Genomic DNA, 20,983 nt, shown 5'->3' with positions numbered 1-20,983 from the left:
AATCTGCCTGAAACCCAGAGAGCCACTGCCCTTCAGTGTCAACAAGAACAGATGTGCCAGCAGTCTGCCTCAGTATAAGGCTGATTCCTTTGTTCCTATATGTTGTTGGACTCCAAATCCCATCAGCTCCAGCCACCATGAGCAATGGTCAGGGATGAAGGAGTTGTAGTCCCCACTCCCAGCCACTCCCCACCCCCACCCTCAATCCCCATGGGGTTGGACTCGATGGTCTGATAGGCTCCTTCCAACCCTACTATTCTATGATTCTATGATCCTGGTCTATATAACCCAAAGAGGCCCCTTCAGTTCCATTTCTCTTATAGTTCTTGGGTGTTCCAAGAGTTTGGAATGTGCCAGGTTCAAAGGCCATATGCCATGAAATACCAGTCACTGGTAAGCAAGCGAGGGAGAGAGCACCGAATTTGCTTGCAAACATCTTGGAGACATTTGCCTGGACACCAGGGGAATCTTTGATCCGATAAAGCAGGGCCTTTCTGATGTTTGCTTCTAGACATTAGAAACTTCAGCTGTCCTCATTTTGGGAGGAGGAGGTGGACACAGAGATCTGAACGCCTCTTACGATAACCACCACTAGCCTTTCCCAGCCTCCTCTGTCCTCTTCCACTTCGGCACCATAATGGGATGATAATGGAGTGATGAAGCACGTTGGCTGTTTGCAATCAAGACTCTGAAATATCTGACTGTTGCTCAGCATTTCCCACTTCTCCCATCCATGAGAAATCCTCATATGATTGCTGTTTGCAATCTCCACCAACATACCTTGCTGTTCTTCCTAGACCAAACCTCTTCCTCTTTATCAACTCAGGTGACCGAACTCCGAGCACATATACTAGGCCAGTTCACACCATCACAGCAGCCTACCGTGGCTTAAATAAACCACAGTGGTTTGTGGCGCGTGCCAGTGGCCATTCTGAATATTCAAGCCATGGCAGGCAGGAGCCGTGGCTTATCGTGTCATCCGAACCCAGAGGGGGTGGACTGTTGACATGATTAACAAACCACCCACAACCCATGCCAACATCCCACCCTCGCCAGGTTCGGATGACATAAGCCATGGCAACTGCCTGCTGTGACTTGAATATTCAAAATGGCTGCTGGCACACACTGCAACTAGGGACGTTAGAGAAATCCACGAATCAAATCAGTTCAGATGTTTAGGACTCCATCCCATGGATTCCACAGTGGACCAGCTTTTCCTGAGACACACGATTCCATGGACTTGTGGATTACGGTTTTGTTTTGTTTTTACTTTCCAGACCGGGAGAGAGCGGAGGACAGGAAGGCCTGGCGTGCTATGGTCCATGGGGTCACAAAGAGTCCGACATGACCTGAACAACAGCAACAGCTGTAGAAATATACATAAAATTAAAAAAAAAACACGGGCTAAAAATGCACATTTCCCCCAGACTAAAGCATGAAAATGCAAATGGAGGGGGGATTCACACGTTTTGGGGAGGATCTGCACATTTCTGCCAGTGCAAATTTGCGCAAAAGCAAATTCGCACAAATTCAGGAAATCAGGGGGGGGGAAATAGATTCTTCCAATGGAACAAAGGGCACCTGACAATCCATGAAATGCAGATGGAATGGATTTTACTAAATCCATACATCCCTACAAAATCTGTATAGACCCTCCCCCTCCCCCTCACTCTGTGCTCCTTTTGTCTTCAGACTTCAAAACCCACAACTCACTGAGAATATTTGTTATGCAGAATGTTTGTCATGTAGAAAGCAGACACCTCTGTAGATTAGTTCCTGCTACTGCATATTTGGGGGAGGGGAGAAGGGGAAGTTGGTTTGCATAGAAATATCTAACCGATTGCTAGCATCCAACCCATTAAAAAGTTGTTTGCTCAGTTCAGTCCCAGATGCCAAGAACATCTGGCAAGGTTGGTCTCGTTCAGACTTCCGAAAACCGAAAGCAAAAACAAATGGCACAATATTTAACTGGAAAGCCCTTCAGAAAGCGTCAGCACACACTGCTTTTGGAAGGCCGAGGAATGGAGGAGAAAAAACAAGCACATAGAGCATGAGTAGGCGACACAGGAGAGAAACTGAGGCTGCTAATTAGGGTCTCAGCTCGTCTCATTCCATCGGCACATATGGGCCTTCACATGACTGGGTGCGATTTCATTTTTCAAAAAGTCCCTGCAGTTAGAAACCTAGCATATCAGGAAGGCTACCGTAGAGCCCTCGTCCCTGATATGCTATTTTTCTATATGAAGGGTATAATATGGGGGAGCATTCCATCATGCAAGCCTCCACCTGCGATTTGAAGCAGCGCAGCCCAGGTGCACTCAGGGAGATCTAGGGAGGGCCATGAGCCATTGGCCATGCTGGCTGGGAATTATGGGAGTTGTAGTCCAACACATCTGGAAGGGGCCAAGTTGGGCGAGGCTGGTCTGTGTGGTTTCCACTGCCTACTCAGGCCTGGATTTGGCAGCAGGAGGGGAGTCCCTGCCACTAGCAGCCAGGAGAAAATCCCTCTTCCAGAATACAAGCTTCCTTTGCTAGAAAACTAGCAAACGGACCCGGCTTTGCACGGCCCTTAGGCTGCTGCAGCAAAACTTTCAAGCAAGCGTTCACAGCTCCCCGATTCACACACATTGTGCCCGCCGCATCTGAGCAATGCCAGGCTGCTGACACCCCTAGGCACAGCCCCTGCCTGGTGCACCCCTGTAGCCACCTGAGGGAGGGGTCTGTCCACTCCATGGCCCTGAGGGGTCCTGCCCCACAGTAGGGGGGGCGAAGGTGTATAATTCTGTACCTCGGCCTGCTCGTCTCCCCTGGCTGCAAGCCGCATGGACTGCAAGACTACGCACCAGTTAGGGAACAATTCCCTGATTCTAAGTCTGTCCCTAGTGGCTGAAGATGTTACTGCAGGTTTCAACCTCATGGGTGCATTTAAATTAATAAAAATTAATTAGTCTTTTAAGAACTAAGTAACTGTGGCACGCACAGCCCAAGGGTCCCCTTAGTACGCATGCTGAGTTTCAGGTATCTCAGCTTCACGGTCTCGGCACCGATGGCTGGATGGCCAGACACACATCCCTTTTTATTATTAAAGACAAGGGAAACCCCCACACTGCAAAGACCACCTGAAGGGTATGAAAAGTTGGGATGTATTATTTCTCTAAACTCCAACAACAAAACGTGTGTCGGGGGGGGGGGGGATGTTTCAAAACCAGTGGTGGAAGGGAAGTCGGCGCTAACGCAATCTATTTTGGACTGTAAACACCTCAGGGCAGAGACCTGCCCTCTTGCATGCTGTGAAGATGCAGGCACACCAGCACTGCATAAATAGAACAACCAGGGGCAGCTCCAAGCTTCTGAGGGCCTCTGAGCAAGGTCCCCTCCCTGGGCCCCCTCCCCTGCAAGCCCACCTTCTCAGCGCCGTTGTTGCCCGCTGCTCTTGCTCGGCATCCTGTTCCTCATCCTGGCTCCCACCGGCTTGCTCAACGGGCAGAGAGCCAGGGAGCAAGCAGGCCGTGGCATCTGCTGCTGCTCCTCCTCCTCACCGCCTCCGTTGCCTGGGCCAGAGCGAGAGGCCGGGGAACATGCAGGTTGCAACGGGGAAGAGGAGGAGCAACTCCAGGGGGCGCTAGTCCGTGGGCCCCTGCTGGGGTGTGGGCCCTGGGCAGGTGCCCAACCAGGCCTACCCTTGACACCAGTCCTGAAAACAACCCAAAGCAGTGGAGGGTGGTGGCTCTGATGTCAGTGGGGCAGTGAATCTGCCTCGCATTTCAGCCAGAACTCTGAAGGAGCTCCTTTAGGGCAGGGCGGGTTCACCGCCCAATGGCATCGGAGCCACCAACCTCCATGGACACAGAGTCCATCAGCTGTGGCTTTTCTCTGAAATTCTCAGCCGGCAACCACAGAACACACCCACCTCGATTTGTACAGGAAAGGGAGAGAAGGGGTTATGCAGAAAAAACACAGGGAACTTCTCCCCTTCTTTGGAATTCAAGCAACCTGCATAAGTTAATCACATTCTGAAACACAAACACACACACTTGGGGCAAAGTAGAAACGGATTCATAATACCGGGCCAAATTCCAGCTCTGATGAAGCAAGTCCATAGGGTCAAAGAAGGGGAGATACCAGACTTCCAATGCATGACCTAATCCAGCTCTTAGTCACATTGCAGTGTGCTGATTGAATCCGCCTGTGCAACAGATTCAATCAACAAGCCACAGCACATTGTATTTTCCTTCCTGTGACCGTGAACAGTTTGCTGTAGCAAGCTAATCATTTTTTTTGAGACACACACAAGCCTCTTTTAATTAAAACAGCTTTGAACATTTTAAACATAGAGGGAAGCTGAAGCAACTGCAAACTGTTTTTCCGCTGACAAGGTAGCAGCCAGATTTTTTCCCCATGCCACAGTATTTGCTTAAGGTGGGGGAGTTTTCAATATCCCTTGCTATACAGAACTGCATTTGCTCGAAAAGATGGGATGTGTTTACCCTTTCTCCCCCACCCATTAGGTGTCATGGTCTGGCAAGCATTTTTGGTATTGGAACTTAACGCAGGTTTTCTTTTTCTTTTTGTTATTTATTCATTAAGCCAAAATCCATGCAATCAATATTTGGTGTTGAAGGTGAAATAAATAAAGCTGCATACTTTCAAACCCAGCATTGTAATTTAATGAATTACTGGCGAGCTTTAAAGGCAACAGCCTCTATGAACCCGCTGGCTATTTAAACTAGTCAGGCCAGATCCTCTTCTACAAACTGTTGCCTCTTCCAGCTCAGCCCCCTGAAGATCTCCTGCTTACCATTAAAAAAAATCAACATGAACATTCTCATGATGGTTGAAAAGTGCGAGGATGCACACAGCCTCCCAAGCTGCAATTCCCAAAATGTATGCCAAAAATTAAAAATGTCCATCTCCTGCAAGTCCAGAACAATGCACCCACCAGAGGGGGGCCCATTGCATCTCTGCATGATTCACTGTTCTGGCCTTCCAATCAGCCTCTGGTAGGAGCAACTACTTTTTCGACATCCCTTCATAGGGAGTGACTGAATGTTCCGATTGCTTCTGAGGCAGAGATGCGAAAGGATTACCTATCCTTGTGGGGTGGGGAGTCGTGACTGGAACAGTGACTCACGCAGAAAACACAGGGGACAGGCTCCCCTGAGGATGAGTCATTCTTACTCACTTGCTCTAAAAGTAAATCTCTCCAAACTGGGAGAATGCGCACCAAACTGGCAAATGTGGTTCAATGTACGCAAGTGTGTACTGGCAAAACTGGCAAAAAATCCCAGCTTCACATATATGCTGATGAGATCTTAGTTAGCGGCTATTGATCAAGGAAGAGATCTTAGGGTTGTGGTTGACAGCTCAGTGAAGATGTCAGCCCAGTGAGCGACGGCTGTGAAAAAGGCAAATTCCATGTTAGGTGTAATTAGAAAAAGAATTGAAAATAAAATGCCAAGATCATATTTGTTGTTGTTGTTCAGTCGTTCAGTCGTGTCCGACTCTTCGTGACCCCATGGACCATAGCACGCCAGGCCTTCCTGTCCTAAGATCATATTCCCCTTATTCAAATCTATGGTGTGACCACATTTGGAATACTGTGTATGGTTCTGGCTGCCACACCTAAAAAAAGGGTATTGTAGGGTTGGAAGAAGTACAGAAAAAGGCAACTAAAATGATCAAGGGGCTGGAGCAACTCCCCTGCGAGGAGAGGTTACAACGTTTGGGACTCTTTAGCTTAGAAAAGAAGCGAGTAAGTGGAAACATGATAGAGGTATATAAATTATGCATGGTGTGGAGAAAGTATATAGGGAGAAATTTCTCTCTTTCTCCCGTAATACTAGAACCCAATGGGGTTATCCCACGAAGCTGACCGGTGGGAGCTTCAGGCCAAATAGAAGAACGGACTTCTTCACACAACACATAGTTAAACTATGGAATTCGCTACCACAAGACGTAGTGATGGCCACCAATTTGGATGGCTTTCAAAGGGGGTTGGACAAATTCCTGGAGGAGAAGGCTATCAATGGCTACTAGCCCTGAAGGCTATGTGCTACCTCCAGTACCAGAGGGAACATGGGTGGATTGCTGCTGTTGCAACAGCACCCGCGCACTCCTGTTCCCCAGCAACTGGTGTTCAGAGCCATGGAGTTACATGCATCTAGCATATCCCATTACAACAGACGAGGAGGGAGGACGAGGAGTTGAGGCTGCATTTCCCCAACAACACGTTACTGCAGTTTGCATACTTGGAATGGAACATTACTACTACAGAAAGGAAGAACATGCAGACTTCTCCCCTTCAGGGCATCAAACAGAACAAAGGGTGCCATTATTGCCCTATAAACTCTTAAGGCCCTGCGCCCCAAACACCAAGCAAAACAAAGAACTGATTTTTAAAAGCCCTAACAATATGAAATGCACAAAATGGAAGGGTATGACAAAGTGTTGAGGAATGGCCTGCCGTTTGTAGTTCAGTTTAAAAGTGACAGCCTGGCCCAGCTCCACTCGAGACCTGAAAAGGCATCTCATGTATGTGCCCTACCATCAGCTGGCAGCCACAGCATGAAGCCAACAGCGCCTCTGGAAAAGAATTCCATTCTGATACCTCTGCAGCCAAGAGGGGCAAAATCATCCAAGTACTTTACAAGGAAGCATTCAACTATTTCCGGTGAGGGGGGAGAAGACATCTTGAGACCCGATCCACTCAAGGCCCAGTCAAAACAGATTCTTCAGACAACTGTGTCTTCAATAAATGGTATGTCTGTCTTTTACACAAGTGGTCTTGTTTCATCTTGGTAATACAGCATGGGTATTGCATGCAGACAGTCCCAGATCCCATCCCTGACATCTCCTGCTTCACCTAGCAGATGATGGGAATAATAGGATGGAGGCTGTTCAGCCTCTCTGGATGGGGCTGCACTCCCTCCTGAAGGAGCAGGCTTGAGGGTTCTCCTGAAGTCATCACTGTCACTACACTGCTATCTGGACAGGGATATCCTGGCTTCAGCAGTCTATGCTCTGGTAACCTCAAAGTTAGATTACTATAATGCGTAATTACATGGGGCTGCCCTTGAAGACAGTTCAGAAGCTGCAGCTTGTGCAAAATGCAGCAGCCTGATCTATAGCAGGGACTAGAAAGTCTGAGCATGCAACACCAATTCTGGCACAATCGCACTGGCTACATGTCCAAGCCCAATTCAAGGTGCTAGTCTTGACCTATAAAACCTTACACAGCTTAGGACCACAATACCTGATGGAGCATCTCTCCCGATATGAACCCACCTGTACACTACAATCAGCATCTGAGACCCTCCTCCGAGGGAGGCTCGGAGGGTGGCAACAAGGGAGACAGCCTTCTCAGTGGAGCCCCCTCAACCATGGAAAGCTATTCGCAATGCAGTCCATCTGGTTCCAACACTGTCAACTTTTGGGTGCCAGGTTAAGACTTTCCTTTAGTCCCAGGCATTTGACAGCATATTATGGGGTATTTTAGGTTTTTTTATCAGGTCCTGGAAGTTTAAATTTTTATGTGAGAGCTGGACTATAAGGAAGGCTGAGCACAGAAGAAGTGATGCTTTCGAACTGTGGTGCTGGAGAAGACTCTTACGAGTCCCCTGGACTGCAAGGAGGTCAAATCAGTCCATCCTAAAGGAAATCAACCCTGAGTGCTCATTGGAAGGACAGAGACTGAAGCTGAAGCTCAAATATTTTGGCCACCTAATGTGAAGAGAAAACTCCCTGGAAAAGACCCTGATGCTGGGAAAGATTGAAGGCAAAAGGAGAAGGGGACGGCAGAGGATGAGATGGCTAGATAGCATCACCGATGCAATGAATATGAACTTGAGCACGCTCCGGGAGAGAGCGCAGGACAGGAAGGCCTGGCATGCTATGGTCCATGGGGTCACGAAGAGTCGGACATGACTGAAGGACTGAACAACAACAAACAAACTTGTTTTTAAAGTGTTTTAAATTCTTGAATGTTAAAGGTTTTATATTATGTTTTGTCATGCTGTGAACTAAAGCCCAGAGCGCTTTAGAAATGTAATAAACAAATGAAGGCATGAGTCCCTCTCAGCCCAAGAACCTCATATGCCAGTCAGAGTAGGCAGGGCTGGGGTGTAACTTAGTTTTTCCATTCTTCCAGATGTTTAATAAACTATCATTTGGTCTAAGAACCATGTTTTCTTTTGGTTTTGAAATCTGGTTTAAGTTTATGATATATGTTCATGTTCTAATATTATGAAATACTAAAAAAAAACAATCTAAGTGATCAGTCAACTAAACTATTACACATAACTCCCCCTGCAAAAAAAAAAAAAACACCCACCCTAAGATACAATAAAAAGATATGCCTACAATCCAACTTGTCTTCTGTTCCCTGCCACCACTAGGGATGGGCAAACGAGCAATGTCTGAGATCACTAGGACTCTGTAAGCATTGTCTCACTGGTCATCTCATGCCTGATCCCCGAATAGGAGACCTGTGCAAATCGAGCAGCGATCGAATGGGAGAGTTGCACAAATCTCCAGAAATATGCACAAATTTCCTAATTTGCACAATCTCCCCCATAGAATAAAGCAGGGCTGATTCAGTCTACTGAGGAAATTTCTGCAAATCGAAAGGGAACTGGGAACAAGACGATCACACCACACGTTGGACGGTTTGTGAAAATGTTCAGGGGGACACATGCTCGAGCATTCGGGGCTTCGAACAGGGCATGCTCATTCAAGCAAAAACAAAATTCTCGTACACCCCAACACACTACCTTTCCCATGCCAAGTCCAGGAGACAGAGCTGCCTCCTCACTGTCCAGGATTCCTGCCCCCTCTTCCCCAACAGCAGCAACAGTTACCCAAGAGAACTTCGATCAAGGCTGAACTGTGTTTGCAGAACTAGGCAAGACCCTGGAAGCACAAGACCACTTGTTAATGGGGTTATGCTAAAACTGAGTCAGGGTTTCCTTAGCTGTTAAACCCATGATAGCATCACCTTGGCCTTCACAAGACCACAGGCCATTGGGACAACCTGATCCTGCATAGACGTTTCTTGGAAGCAACCTCCCTGGGGCTTACTCCAAAGTAAGTGTGCACACGACAGCAGCTTGAGATCCCACCTCCAAGCACGCAATGGCAAACCATCACAGCATATGTCCACTATCACAGAAAAAATCAGTTTCATAAATATGTGTGCTGTCTGACAGACAAGCACAAGAAAACATGAGCTCCCATTTAAAAATCAAGATCAGCTTACTCATCAATCAGTGCCTTCCTCTCGCGTGCACACCCAGGAGGCAGCTCATCGCTCTGAAGATTATGCCGCACAGACAGTTCTTCCCCAGAATTGCTACTTCCAAACAAAATCAACCACATGCCAAAGTTCGCTGGACAAGCCTAGGGCAAAGCAGTACAAACCTGTCAGGGCGGCAAAGCTTGAACAAGGGAGAAAGCCACATCGAAAGGGAGAGAGATCTCTTGTTTAAACAGTGATGGTACAGATACACGGCTGGATTAACCATGCACTTTATGATGCAGCAGCGTAAGGGCCACAGCGGACAGGCCAGGGCTGTTACCCTTGGGACCAGTAATCTGCGTGCACGCACGCACACGAGGGGTCAATCTCTGTTTGGCATTCCTCAACAGCCACGGCTGAACTGCCCCTGCTTAATTTGATCTCTAGTGCCACGTCACTTCATACATCCTGGGCTTCTTCCTCCCGGAAGATCCAAAGTACATTTTGACCAGGGATGGGTCTGCAAATGACAGCCCTGTGATTTTACACAAGCAGCGACAGCTGGATCCTAAACAGCATGAGAAATCAAGTGCTCCTGAAGGACAGGAACCGGGACATGCCTAGCATAGAAAACCAGCTTTCCAAAACAATGTAGTGCAGTGGTTAGAGCAGGACTGGAGAGAGCTAGAACTAGGGACCTGGGTGATCTTAATCACTCACTGTCACTCCGTCGAACCTACCTCGCAGGGTGGTTGCAAGGATGGTTTCTCTTTCCACACCCCTGAGATCATCTACAATGTCCCCTCGATCTCCTTGGAGGAAAGGAAGGATGGAAATCCAACCAGTCAATAAGTAAGACTGCACACAAACCCTTCCCCAAGAAATCCCCGTTGAAGAGACTGTGTCTTTGTGATAATGTAGCACCATCAATGGTTTTCCATTCTGCGAACAAGCTGTTCAGACAGCCTTCCCCAACCCAGCGCCCTCCAGATGTGTTGGGCTACAAGTCTCATCAGCCCCAGTCAGCTGGCTGGGGTGATGGGACTTGCAATCCAACAGATCTGGTGGGTGCCAGGTTGGGAAACCTGTGCTAGCAGCTTGCTTTAAATACACAAACACACAGACAAACACATGGACGGACAGACGGACGGACACACATACACACCAGAACTGGAGATTCTCATGGAGCCGAAGCCAATAATTACATATTCTGTGGCTTTTCTTTCCCTTTTTCTTTGCTTCCACAAAATCACAGCATACACATACTTTGACTGTGACTCACCTTGAGCTTAATCTGAAAGGCAAGGATATTTTCCCCCTGAAAATAATATGTTTTAATTCACAACTTTTCTTTCTAAGATCTTCTCCCCCATGCTTCAAGTGAATGACAGCCATAGAACATAAAAGAGTGCAGCCTGTTAAAACTGCAGGCAACATGGCAAACTAGAATAACCAGGCCTTTTGCTTCTCAGGCAGTTCAGTACTTGTGATTTCACATCATGTCCTTCTCTCTTTTTCCTCCCCCTCCAGAAACACATGAGCAGACAGGATGTGTGGGAGCAATGGCAAATAAAATAAGCATCCTGCCCCTAAAAATAGGAAGTGCTTCAAGTCTGAAAGGGGCCAGATTTCAGTCATGGAAGGAACCCAATTTACCATCTGGTCGGAGACGTGAATTCCTCCTGCATCCAACACCAGAGAAGAGCCAAGATAGGCTTAGAGGGGTGTGGGTGTGTGTGTGGGGGTGGGTGTGACTGGGGGGGGTACGTTCGTTCCAGTGAGAGTTTTGGACTGAGAATTCTGCACAGCTGGGAAACATATGAATGTGAAGAGTTACCCGGAATTACTTGCTGGCAGGCGAAGGCCACCCAAAGATATAATGCAGCCCTCCAGGTGGGTTGGACAACAGACCCCATCTTCACCTGCCAAAATGACTGGGGATGATGGAGTTGGTCATCCAGACCATCTGCAGGTTGCCAGGTTGGGGGAGGCTGGTGTACCAGGTCTATCACGAGCTTGTCTCATTCCCTATCAGGGCTTAAAACAGGCGTGGGGAACAGGGGCCAATTTCCACCCCCACCCCCGGAACCCAGTGGGGGCCATACTGGCCCCGGAATTGATACTACAATGCAGCCAAATTTGCTGCTGAAATTCGGCAGCGCAGGAGTGGTAGGGGGGACCACTGTTTCTCCTTGTTTTAAAGGAAAATCTGCACTTTTCCCCCACAACGACATTGCTGAATTTTGGTGGAGGGGTGGTAGTGGGAGCCACATAATAGGCTGGGGGGTATAGGCAGCTGATGGGCCAATGTTACCCACCTCTGGTTTAAAACATGGCTTTTCCCCACCCACCACATAGGTTTGCCTCTACCCAGGAGATCCTAGAATGCTCCCTTCGGGGCAAACACAGGGAAAATATTTGCCTAGACTCTGCATTCATGCAGAATTTTTCCCAGAATGAGAGAAATCCATATATCTTTATTAAGAGATTTCAGATAAATGGGTGACAAAAGGAAGCCAAGTAGTATCATATGCTTCAGAATTAGTACGCCCCTTTGCCATACATAAGTTGTGAGTTAGCTTTTCCATCAGGGCAAGCTTCCATACACAACTACACTAAATCTCTGAAGTAAAATCTGAAGATTTCCAACTCCCTCCTATTGTAAGTCAAACTGCTGTTAAAAGAAAAATTTAAAGTTCCTTATGTAATAATTTTGTACCTATCCATTGGGAAAGGAGTGTGAGTAATGGGGTCTTGGGAACTAATTGTTTAGTAATAATAGAAATCTGATTAAAAATGTGATCCCAACAATCTGATGCATGAAGGCAAAGCCACCACGAAATCCATATATATCTTGTGATTTATATAAATCACTTGCCTTTAAAAAAAAAAACACCAATCAACGCCACTGTCCAACTATGTCCCACATTCTATTTCTCAGGAGAGGAAGCACAGCTCACGTTTGCTTTGCAGGCAGAAGGTCCAAGCCCCAACATCTCCCAATACTGGGCTACAGTTGAGACAAACTGCCTCACCTGGAAGAAAGCCACCAACTTCCAGAGCGGCAGCCGTGTTAATCTGTTGCAGTAAGACAAATTCTTGTGGCACCTTAGAGTCCACTCCACAAGGCAGCTTCTGATGTTCAAAGAGCGGCCAGCCAGATTGCTCGGTGTGCTTATATGGAAGTGACAGCCATCACTTGCTGTGTATCCTCAGCTGCTGGTGCTCAGAGGCACATTATTATTATTATTATTATTATTATTATTATTATTATTATTATTATTGATATCCTCTCTTTTTTCCCTCTTGCAAGGAGCCAAAGGCAGCTTACATGGTCCTCCTTCCCTCCATTTCATTCACACAACAACCCTCTAAGGTAGGTTCTGCTGAGAGTCAATGACTGGCCCAAAGTCACCCAGTGAGCTTCATAGCTGAGTGAGGACTAGAGCCAAGATCTCCCAAGTCCCAGGCCAACACTCTATTACACCACACTGTCTTTATTCATGGAAGTTCCATTTAGCTATCATGACTAATAGCTGTTGACAGCCTTAGTGCAGCCTTCCCCAACCTGGTGCCCTCCAGATGTGCTGGACTATAACTCCAATCATCCCCAGCCAGCAGGCATCAGTTGAGTATGTTGGACTTTAGGAAAGCCGATTTCAGAAAGCTCAGAGAACAGATGGGTAAGATCCCATATGCAGAAATTCCAAAAGGAAAAAAATAAAACAACATTCAAGAGCGATAGGAAATTCTGGAAACGTAAATACTGAAAACACAATCGCAAACTGATACCATGAGAAGGAAAAAACAGAGACATTTAAGGAAGTCAGTGTGGCTGCACAGGGAGCTCTCCGATAAGGTGAAACTCAGAAGGGTCATGTACAGGAGACGGAAGGAGGGAGATATTGCCAAGGAGGTGTACAACAGAATAGCCTGAACCTATAAGGATGGTGTCAGAAAGACAGAGGCCCAAACTGAGCTGAGGCTGGTGGGGGATGCTAAAACAACAAAAAGGGCTTCTTTGGCTACTCTTGAAACGAGAAGATCAGAAAGAGGTGGATCCGCTGCTTAGGGAAGATGGTGAATTGTTAACAGGTGACAGAGAGAAGGCAGAATGTCTATTTTGCCTCAGTCTTCTTCCACAAGGGGTGTTTTGTGCGTGCACGTGTGTTTAACAATATTTATGAATCGCTTATATTAAAGACAGTTCTTACTGATGTACAGAGGGCAAGATTACCTTCCTGGGAAAGCCTGGAACAAGTAGAACAAATGTGATAAGGAGGAACTAGCAGCCCAACTTAGGTAAGGGGATGGCTAAGGGACCACTTAGCTACTTTGAATGAGTTCACATCTCCAGCACCAGATGAACTGCTCCCCAGGGTGCTGAAAGAGCTTACGAGCCTCATTCAGAGCCACTAGCTGTAATCTCTGAGAATTTTTGGAGAATGGGTGAGGTGTGTGAAGACTGGAGACAGGCAATGTTGTCCCCATCTTCAAAAAGAGGTGAAAGCAGAGCCAGGGCAGATTATTAAGAGGTCGATATGTGAGCAACTAGAGAACAATGCATTGATTACTAGGAACTGGCATCGCTTTATCAAGAATAAGTCATGCCAGACCAACCTTATCTCCTTATGTGACATAAGTGCTAGTCTGGTAGATCATGGGAACAGTGAGGACATAACATATATCGATTTCTGCAAAGCATTAATATCCTCATTGCAAGGTCATGTAGTAGCTCCAGCTCATTCCAAGGCAGAAGGAGAATTTTCCCCTCCAGCTAATTCAGAAAAAGACACTTGAAAGGGAAGGGTGTCAACCTGTGTGTTTGAAGGCGTTTCACCGTTCATTCCATAAGGTCTTGGTTAGACGCTGCAAGGGGCTGCTTAAATCCACTGAAGAAATGCATTCTAACATCCTGGGGCTGATGGAAGTGCCACTTAGATGCCTATCTTGTACTCGGATGTTTCCTTCTCAGCATTTCAGAGGCAGTGTGGAAAGAGGCTTTAGTGAACCAAAGAGGGCTACATCAGTGTGGACTTGTAAAAGGAAGCTGGAAAGTGTAGGGATGCTTTGGATCCTTATGAATCTAAACCTCTCCTTCCAAAATGTCCCCAGACACTGAAGTCTAACTTTTACCGATCAGTCCAATAAGACTTTCGGGTCTTTTGGCCATAGATCATAACTTGCATGTAAATCTCATTTGCCTTCTAAATATCCATGCCAAAGCAATCCCATATACCCCAGTACAACCCCTGAGCTTCCTCAGAGGAATCTGAGATAGACACCTTCATCACTTAAACCGTCAGCACCATCAGTTAGCGGCCTTGTCTCCAGGAATCAAGGTATTTTGAAACACTGACTAAAAATCCCAGTTGGGGAGAAAGAGAGAAATTAAAGCCTATCCAAAGTCTTGTCGACAAGATGGCTAGACTGTTATGCTACAGTTAGGTGGATTCATAGCTGGCTGAACAACTATACCCCATGAACACTCATCAGCGGCTCTGCATCAGCCTGGAGGGAGGTCTCGGGTGGAAAGTGCCAGGGCTGTCAAATGCCCTGTGCTGTTCAACACTTCCATAAATGACCTGGATGAGAAGAAGAGGGGCTGCTTATGAAATCTGCAGATGACCCAAAGATGGGAGGGTTATCCAACACCCCAGAAGATGGAATCAAGATTCAAAAGCATCCTGACAGGAACATTGGGCTGAAACTGACAAGATGAAATTCAGCCGAGATAAATGTAAATGTCCTACATTTAGATGCCCAAAATGATCATGAGTAAAAGATGGGTGTGGCCTGGCTTGGCAGCAATGCACGTGAAAAGGATCTCGGTGTCTTCATGCATCACAAGCTGAACATGACCCAGCAATACAATGTGATTGCTAAACAACGAAGGCAACTGGGCTGCATTAACAAAAGTTAACAAAAGTCCAGTTCATGAGAAGCAATGGGCTGTATGCAGTATTAGTCCTACTCAGAGTAGGTGAGCTATGTCCAGTTCTGGGTATATTTTTAAAAAGACACTGATAAAGTACCCTGTACCGACAGGAGGGTGACCAGGAGGGTGAGGGGCCTGGAACCCAAGTCCTATGAGGAACAGATATGCTTAGCCTAGAAAAGAGAACATTAGGGGGAGACAGGATGGCATTCTCCAAATATCTGAAAGGGTGTCGTGCAGAAGTTGGAACAGACTGGTCCTAACCTTCCTTCTGCAGAGAGACACAACAAAAGCTAAACCAATCCACACTACAATTTCCGTAAAAGATATACCCCTCCAGCCAGATGTTCTAAAAAAGCACAGACATTTTTATACAGCTCAAAACACTTCCCTAAGTTCGCAGTAATCCTCGCAATCACCTTGTAAGGCAGGCCAGGGTCCCAACCTCCCATATTATAAATCTGTTACCGGAGACCACCCAATCAGCTGAAATTTCTCCTTAGCCACGAACTGAGGATTTAAAGCTCATAGCTCAAGAGCCTTCGTCATGTGACATCCCCTCTCAGATATTTCAAGACTGGGCTATTGCACATGGGAAAAGGAACAAGGGTGTGAGTACCACATGATTTAATGTGAGCACACGTACACATGCTATGAGATTTTCCCATCTCTGTTTATTAGTCTGAGTTTTTCTTAGACTTGCCAATGTTATATTTCCCAGTTCTTCATACCAGTAATGTCAATATGATTGTGCCAATATGATGCCTCATGCCTGTTTCTCTGGACAATAACAGGGATCTAACGAACAAATTAAAAACATAAGCACTGTTACTGCCTCTCTTGCTCTGCAGTTCTTGTAGCTGACAATCCATGCAGTTCAACATACTTGAGGCAAAGATCCAAAGGAAAGGGAGAGGACTGCATCCACAGCTAAAGTTTTGCTTCCCGATTTCACTGGCATGGGTCTTGCTGCCAAAGAGGCAAGCCGCTTTTCAAAAATCAAACTGCAGCTTGCCTCTTTGGTGGCAGGAACTGCAACAGCACCATCAAGTTCAATATTGCCCCAAACATAGAGATATAATTTCTCTGGATTCTGTCCAATGTCTACCGTACTTACCAGGTTATACTTACCAGTGACTGCTATATTTACCTGTCCTTACCAGGGAGCTCCAGCAAAGTCTTCCAACAGCCTTCCCCAACCTGGTGCCTTCCAGATGCACTGGACTGCAACTCCCATCATTCCCAGCCATGCTGGCTGGGAATGATGGGAGTTGCAGCCTGACACATCCAGAGAACGCTAGTTTGGAGAAGGCCATTTTAGAAAGTATTTTAAGGAATTCTGACTGAAAAGGCTTTTAAAAAGAGCCTCTCCAGAAAGCCTTATCTGGCACCTACATGGTCTTTCAGTGCCGGGAGAAGATGTTTTTTATTTCCCCCTGGCTTTTTATAGTCCTTCACTTTTAAAAACCGCATTAGTGCACTTTTAGATCTTTGCACTCCTGCTGGCTTTTACCCTGGTTTTTACTTTGGCTTTATAATCTGTTTTAAACTTCAGATTTTTATATTTTGCTATGTTACTGTATTTTGTGGTTTTGTGGTTTGTTTTATGAACAGTCCAGAAAGCTTCAGCTGTTGGACAGCATACAAAATGTAATAAATAATTTATTTTTTTTACAGGAGACAATTTATGACCAGGGAGGACAGGGAGGAGAGGAGAATACCCACGCCCCATAGACACAATCAGTCAGCAATCTGCATAAGCCCACTGCAGAAACAAAAGGAAGATGCACAGGAGTAGCAATGCTTCTCCATTCGTAGCAAATGGGTCTCCTTAAAGAAAGGGCTGGACCCCTTTTGCCAGTGGATGCCGCTGGCTCCGATGTCAGTGGGGTGGTGAATCCACTCCAGGTTTCAGTCAGAACCAGTCAGAACTCTAGAGGAGCTCTCATTGGTTCTGACTGAAACCCAAAGTGGATTCGCCACCCCACTGACATCGGGGCCACCAGCCTCCATTGCCTTTTGCATAAATCACAGCTAAAGATGTTGTGACAAAGACCATTCCTTCTGCAGAACTGGAGCACAGATCCCAGCCGCCGTCACCCCACACACCCATCCTCACTCCCCCCTCTCCCCACAGATGAGACATGATCAGATTCAGGAGGCAGCGCCGACGGCAGCACCTGCATGGTGTCAGCTTGTAACGAGCAAGCGGGCTGATTAAGACATTAGGGAAGGTTCTTAATTGCTTGCATTGACCCAGCGTGTCCCTCCTGACTAAGCTGATGAGGCTTTACTAATCTCGCTCAGGCGCCCAGGATGTTGCCACTTCGGGATTCCATTGGGGTTGTGTGTTTCTAAAGGCGCCAGATAACCCCAAAGCCTGAAGAAGAAAAACAAAATTGCCACTACAAACAAGATCTGGAGAGCACACAGGGCTTGGCAAATCTGGAGAGCACACAGAGCTTGGCACTTCAAATGTAAACATGGTGTTTTTGCATGTCGCCATACAGCTTGGCAGGGCGGGAGGGGGGAGAGAGGGAGCAGCTCAGAAAAGCGAGAGGCATGCAAATTGGTGGATTCCCTCTAATGCAGAGGCACCCACCTGCACGGAAATCTATACCGAGTGTCTCCCCCCCCCCAACAAACACGATCAAGCCTCTTCCGGGTGGGGTGAACAAATCTGTCCGTTTCTCTCCGTTTCTCTTTTTTTTTCCCCCCAGTCTTAAATTCGGTTTGTCTCGAACTTTGAAAAAACAAAACTATCTGTCAACTCAGTGTGTGGCTGCTGTAAAAAAAAAAGGCGAAATCCAGGAAAGGAATTGAGAATAAAAATGCCAATATCATACTGCCCTTAAATAAATCTATGGTGCGACCACACTTGGAATGTTGTGTACAGTTCTGGTCGCCACACCTAGAAAAGGACATGGTGGAGTTGGAAAAAGTGCAGAAAAGGGCAACTAAAAGGATCAAGGGGCTGGAGCATCTCCCCTATGAGGGAAGGTTACAACAGCTGGAATTGTTCAGCTTGGTAACAGGGAGGGTCAGGGGAGACATTACAGAGGTGTACAAAATTGTGCCTGGTGTGGAGAATGTGGATAGGGAGACATTTTTCTTCCTCTCTCATAATACTAGAACCCAATGGGGTCATCCCATGAAGCCGATTGGTGGGACGTTCAAGACAGATTAGGGATGCTGGAGAAATTTGAGGCAAACTAAAATGAGCTTGGATTTCTAAAACTCCAACCTGTGGAATCCACTGTGGAGCGACCCCCTCAGGCCACGCAGAGTTCACAGACTTTCGGATTTTTTTATTTTTTTTTACTTTCCCGAAATGTAAGCATATTTATTCGTAGGAAATACGCAAATTTATGCTGAGGAAAAGTTGAATGGAATGGGGGACAACATGCCAAATGTTATGTAGTAAGGTAAATTAGGTAAGTTTTTCGGCTGGGGGGGCATGGCTGGGGGGGCACAGAAGAAATGGCCAAAGGAAGTGTTGCCACTGCCACCACACCCACCCCAGCATCTGCCGCCTGGAGCAGCTGCCTCACTTTGGCCTCTTCATCTCCACAGCTGCACCACAAACAGGTCAGGAGCTTTTCCAGAACATCTGAAAAATCACCAAACCCGTTTCCCATCCGTCATGGGCGGGACATGAGACCTTTGACAGCTTCGGCAGGAAGCAGAAGCAACACCTACTTAGCAAGACACTTCCTCTCCCCATCCCCACACCAACAGCCAACAGCTTTCCCCTCCTCTGTGGACCAAATAATCTACAAACCCTTCTGCATTCCATCTGCTCACACAAGGCATGGTGGTTTCAAAATATGGAAATAGTCCTTGAGCCACAAGAGAAAATAATGATAATGATGCAGAACTTTAATACATTGTATTAAATTTCAAACCCTTTCCATGTAAGATTTGTATGCCAAAGAAATGACACATGGCTGCCACAGAATCCCCAGAATCCTCTGCAACATGTTGGGAAGTGTAACATGGGGTCCTCGGGGCGTTGGCCGGGCCTGTCAACTCACGTAGACCAAGAGCAGGGGTAGGCAGTCTGTGCCTTCCAGATGTTTGGGACTAAAACTCCCATCCGCCCTAGCTAGCATGGCCAATGATCAGGGGCTGTGGGAGTTACACCAGGTTACCTAGCTGAGGACACAGCCAAAGTCCCCCTTGGGCCTGAACCGCCAGGGAAGATTTGTAACAGGGGGGAAGCTGCCCTTCAGAGAAGGTTGTCCACCATTACGGCTCTTATTGAAGAACCCCCCAATAAATGCCTAAAAAACTGGAGTTTCTTTGAACATGGCTTGAAGACACTGAGGTATAGAATATGAAGTCTTTGGCCCTGAGAAAGGAACAGGCTTTTTAAGGCAGCCCCACAAGCAAACAGCCATCCAGTCATCAAACTCCCAACAAATTCGCTTAATAGCCAGCCCAAACATGCCCTTATTGCATCTGACATTCATTTACACAGAGAATTATGTGCCAGGACGATGCATTCTTGGGCCCCTGCCAGCCCCCCCACAACACCTGCCCTGGGTACCTGGGGGGGGGCCCACGCCACGAGCTGCCCCAGGCTGACAGTTTCTCTGTGACTTATATGCATTTCCCACTGGGACTTTTACAAGCCAGGAAGGACAGGTCCCTTTCTGGCAGCCAGCAGCACCATCCACTTCCCCATCTGACAGAAGGGGGGGTGGAGCATGTGCAAGAAAGAGCAAGAAATACTATCGTTCTAAATTAAGAGAGCCAGAGATTTATAATATAAAAGGGATGATGAAGCCAAGTGAGGGAGACACTTCACGCTTGCCTGAGAAATCGTTGAGAAATTAACTTGAAAACACATATTTCTCTACAATCCAAAACATCCCTTTAGACGTGGTGTGTCTATTATATTATTAAGGCACTTCCACAATACTTTGGAGGAAGAAAGAAACAAAGGAGGGAGATACAAGTACAGTATTTTTAAAAGTATTATTGTTCACATCACATCACCAGCATATCTGCTGCTTTAGACCAGGGGTGGTGGACCTATGGCCTTCCAGATGTTGCTGGACTACAACTCCCATCATTTCTGACTGCTGGCCATGCAAGCTGGGGCTGATAGGAACTGGAGTCCAACAAAACCTGGAGGCTGCAGGTTCACCACCCTACTTGACAGTAACATAAGCAAAGATGGCAAGGTCTAAGCACAAGGCACTTACATTCTAGGTGTTGGCAGTGAAGGGCCTACAAAGGGGCAGAAGGAACGAGAGGAGAGCCCCTCTGAGGCACGTTTGATTCAGAAAAGCAGTTCAGGAATGCTATTAGTAGGCCAAGTAAATGAGCCTCTTCCTTCGGTGCATCAGCCTGCCTTGCAGAAGCAAAATTAACATCAAAACCTGCATGTGCGTACACCAGAGAAAACACGCTCTGCCACAGCAGCAGCATTCTCACTGGTACATTTTTATTGCCAAAAATCATCTGATTTTTCAAATCCAAAAATATGCAGAATTTCAAAACTGGGTACACTTAAGCAAGTGAGAACCAAAGTCCAGGAAGTCCCACACGTACAAGAGCAGCCAGCGCAAATGCACGTGCCAGGAAATGCCTCCCTATGCACAAAAACAAAGCTACGCTGCTGAACGTGGCTAGAGCTGGAGAAGATGCAGACATGAAAAAACCACCTCTGATTTAAGGTGCACAACAGTCACTTCCCTCTTAAAGCAGGGAGGGAGGCCAAGGCTGAGTGCAGGACACAGGTTTTGCATGCAGAAGGTCCCACATTCAATCGCTGGCATCTCCAGGTAGGGCTGGGAAAGATTCCC

At 46.9% G+C, this 20,983-nt stretch overlaps 1 protein-coding gene across 6 annotated transcripts in view; it reads right to left on the bottom strand.

Annotated features, from left to right (window-relative positions):
* The window catches only part of GDPD5 (glycerophosphodiester phosphodiesterase domain containing 5), a 217,664-nt gene that overhangs the window by 193,788 nt on the left and 2,893 nt on the right, over nucleotides 1–20,983 (bottom strand). Inside the window, exon 1 of one of the 6 annotated variants that reach the window (XM_084842422.1) lies at nucleotides 9,415–9,677. The exons of the other annotated variants lie outside the window; for them this stretch is intronic. The gene's annotated coding sequence lies outside the window, so the exon portion shown is untranslated. Of the gene's footprint in view, nucleotides 1–9,414; nucleotides 9,678–20,983 lie in introns of those variants that run through there. 6 annotated transcript variants of the gene reach the window in all.

This window comes from Heloderma suspectum, chromosome 3 (genome assembly GCF_057233095.1).
Source record: "Heloderma suspectum isolate Gila_16-S chromosome 3, 16-S_ref, whole genome shotgun sequence".
NCBI classification, from domain to species: Eukaryota; Metazoa; Chordata; class Lepidosauria; order Squamata; family Helodermatidae; genus Heloderma; species Heloderma suspectum.
The sequence above is the reverse complement of the archived record's forward strand: the minus strand, read 5'-3'. Positions and strand labels throughout refer to the sequence as shown.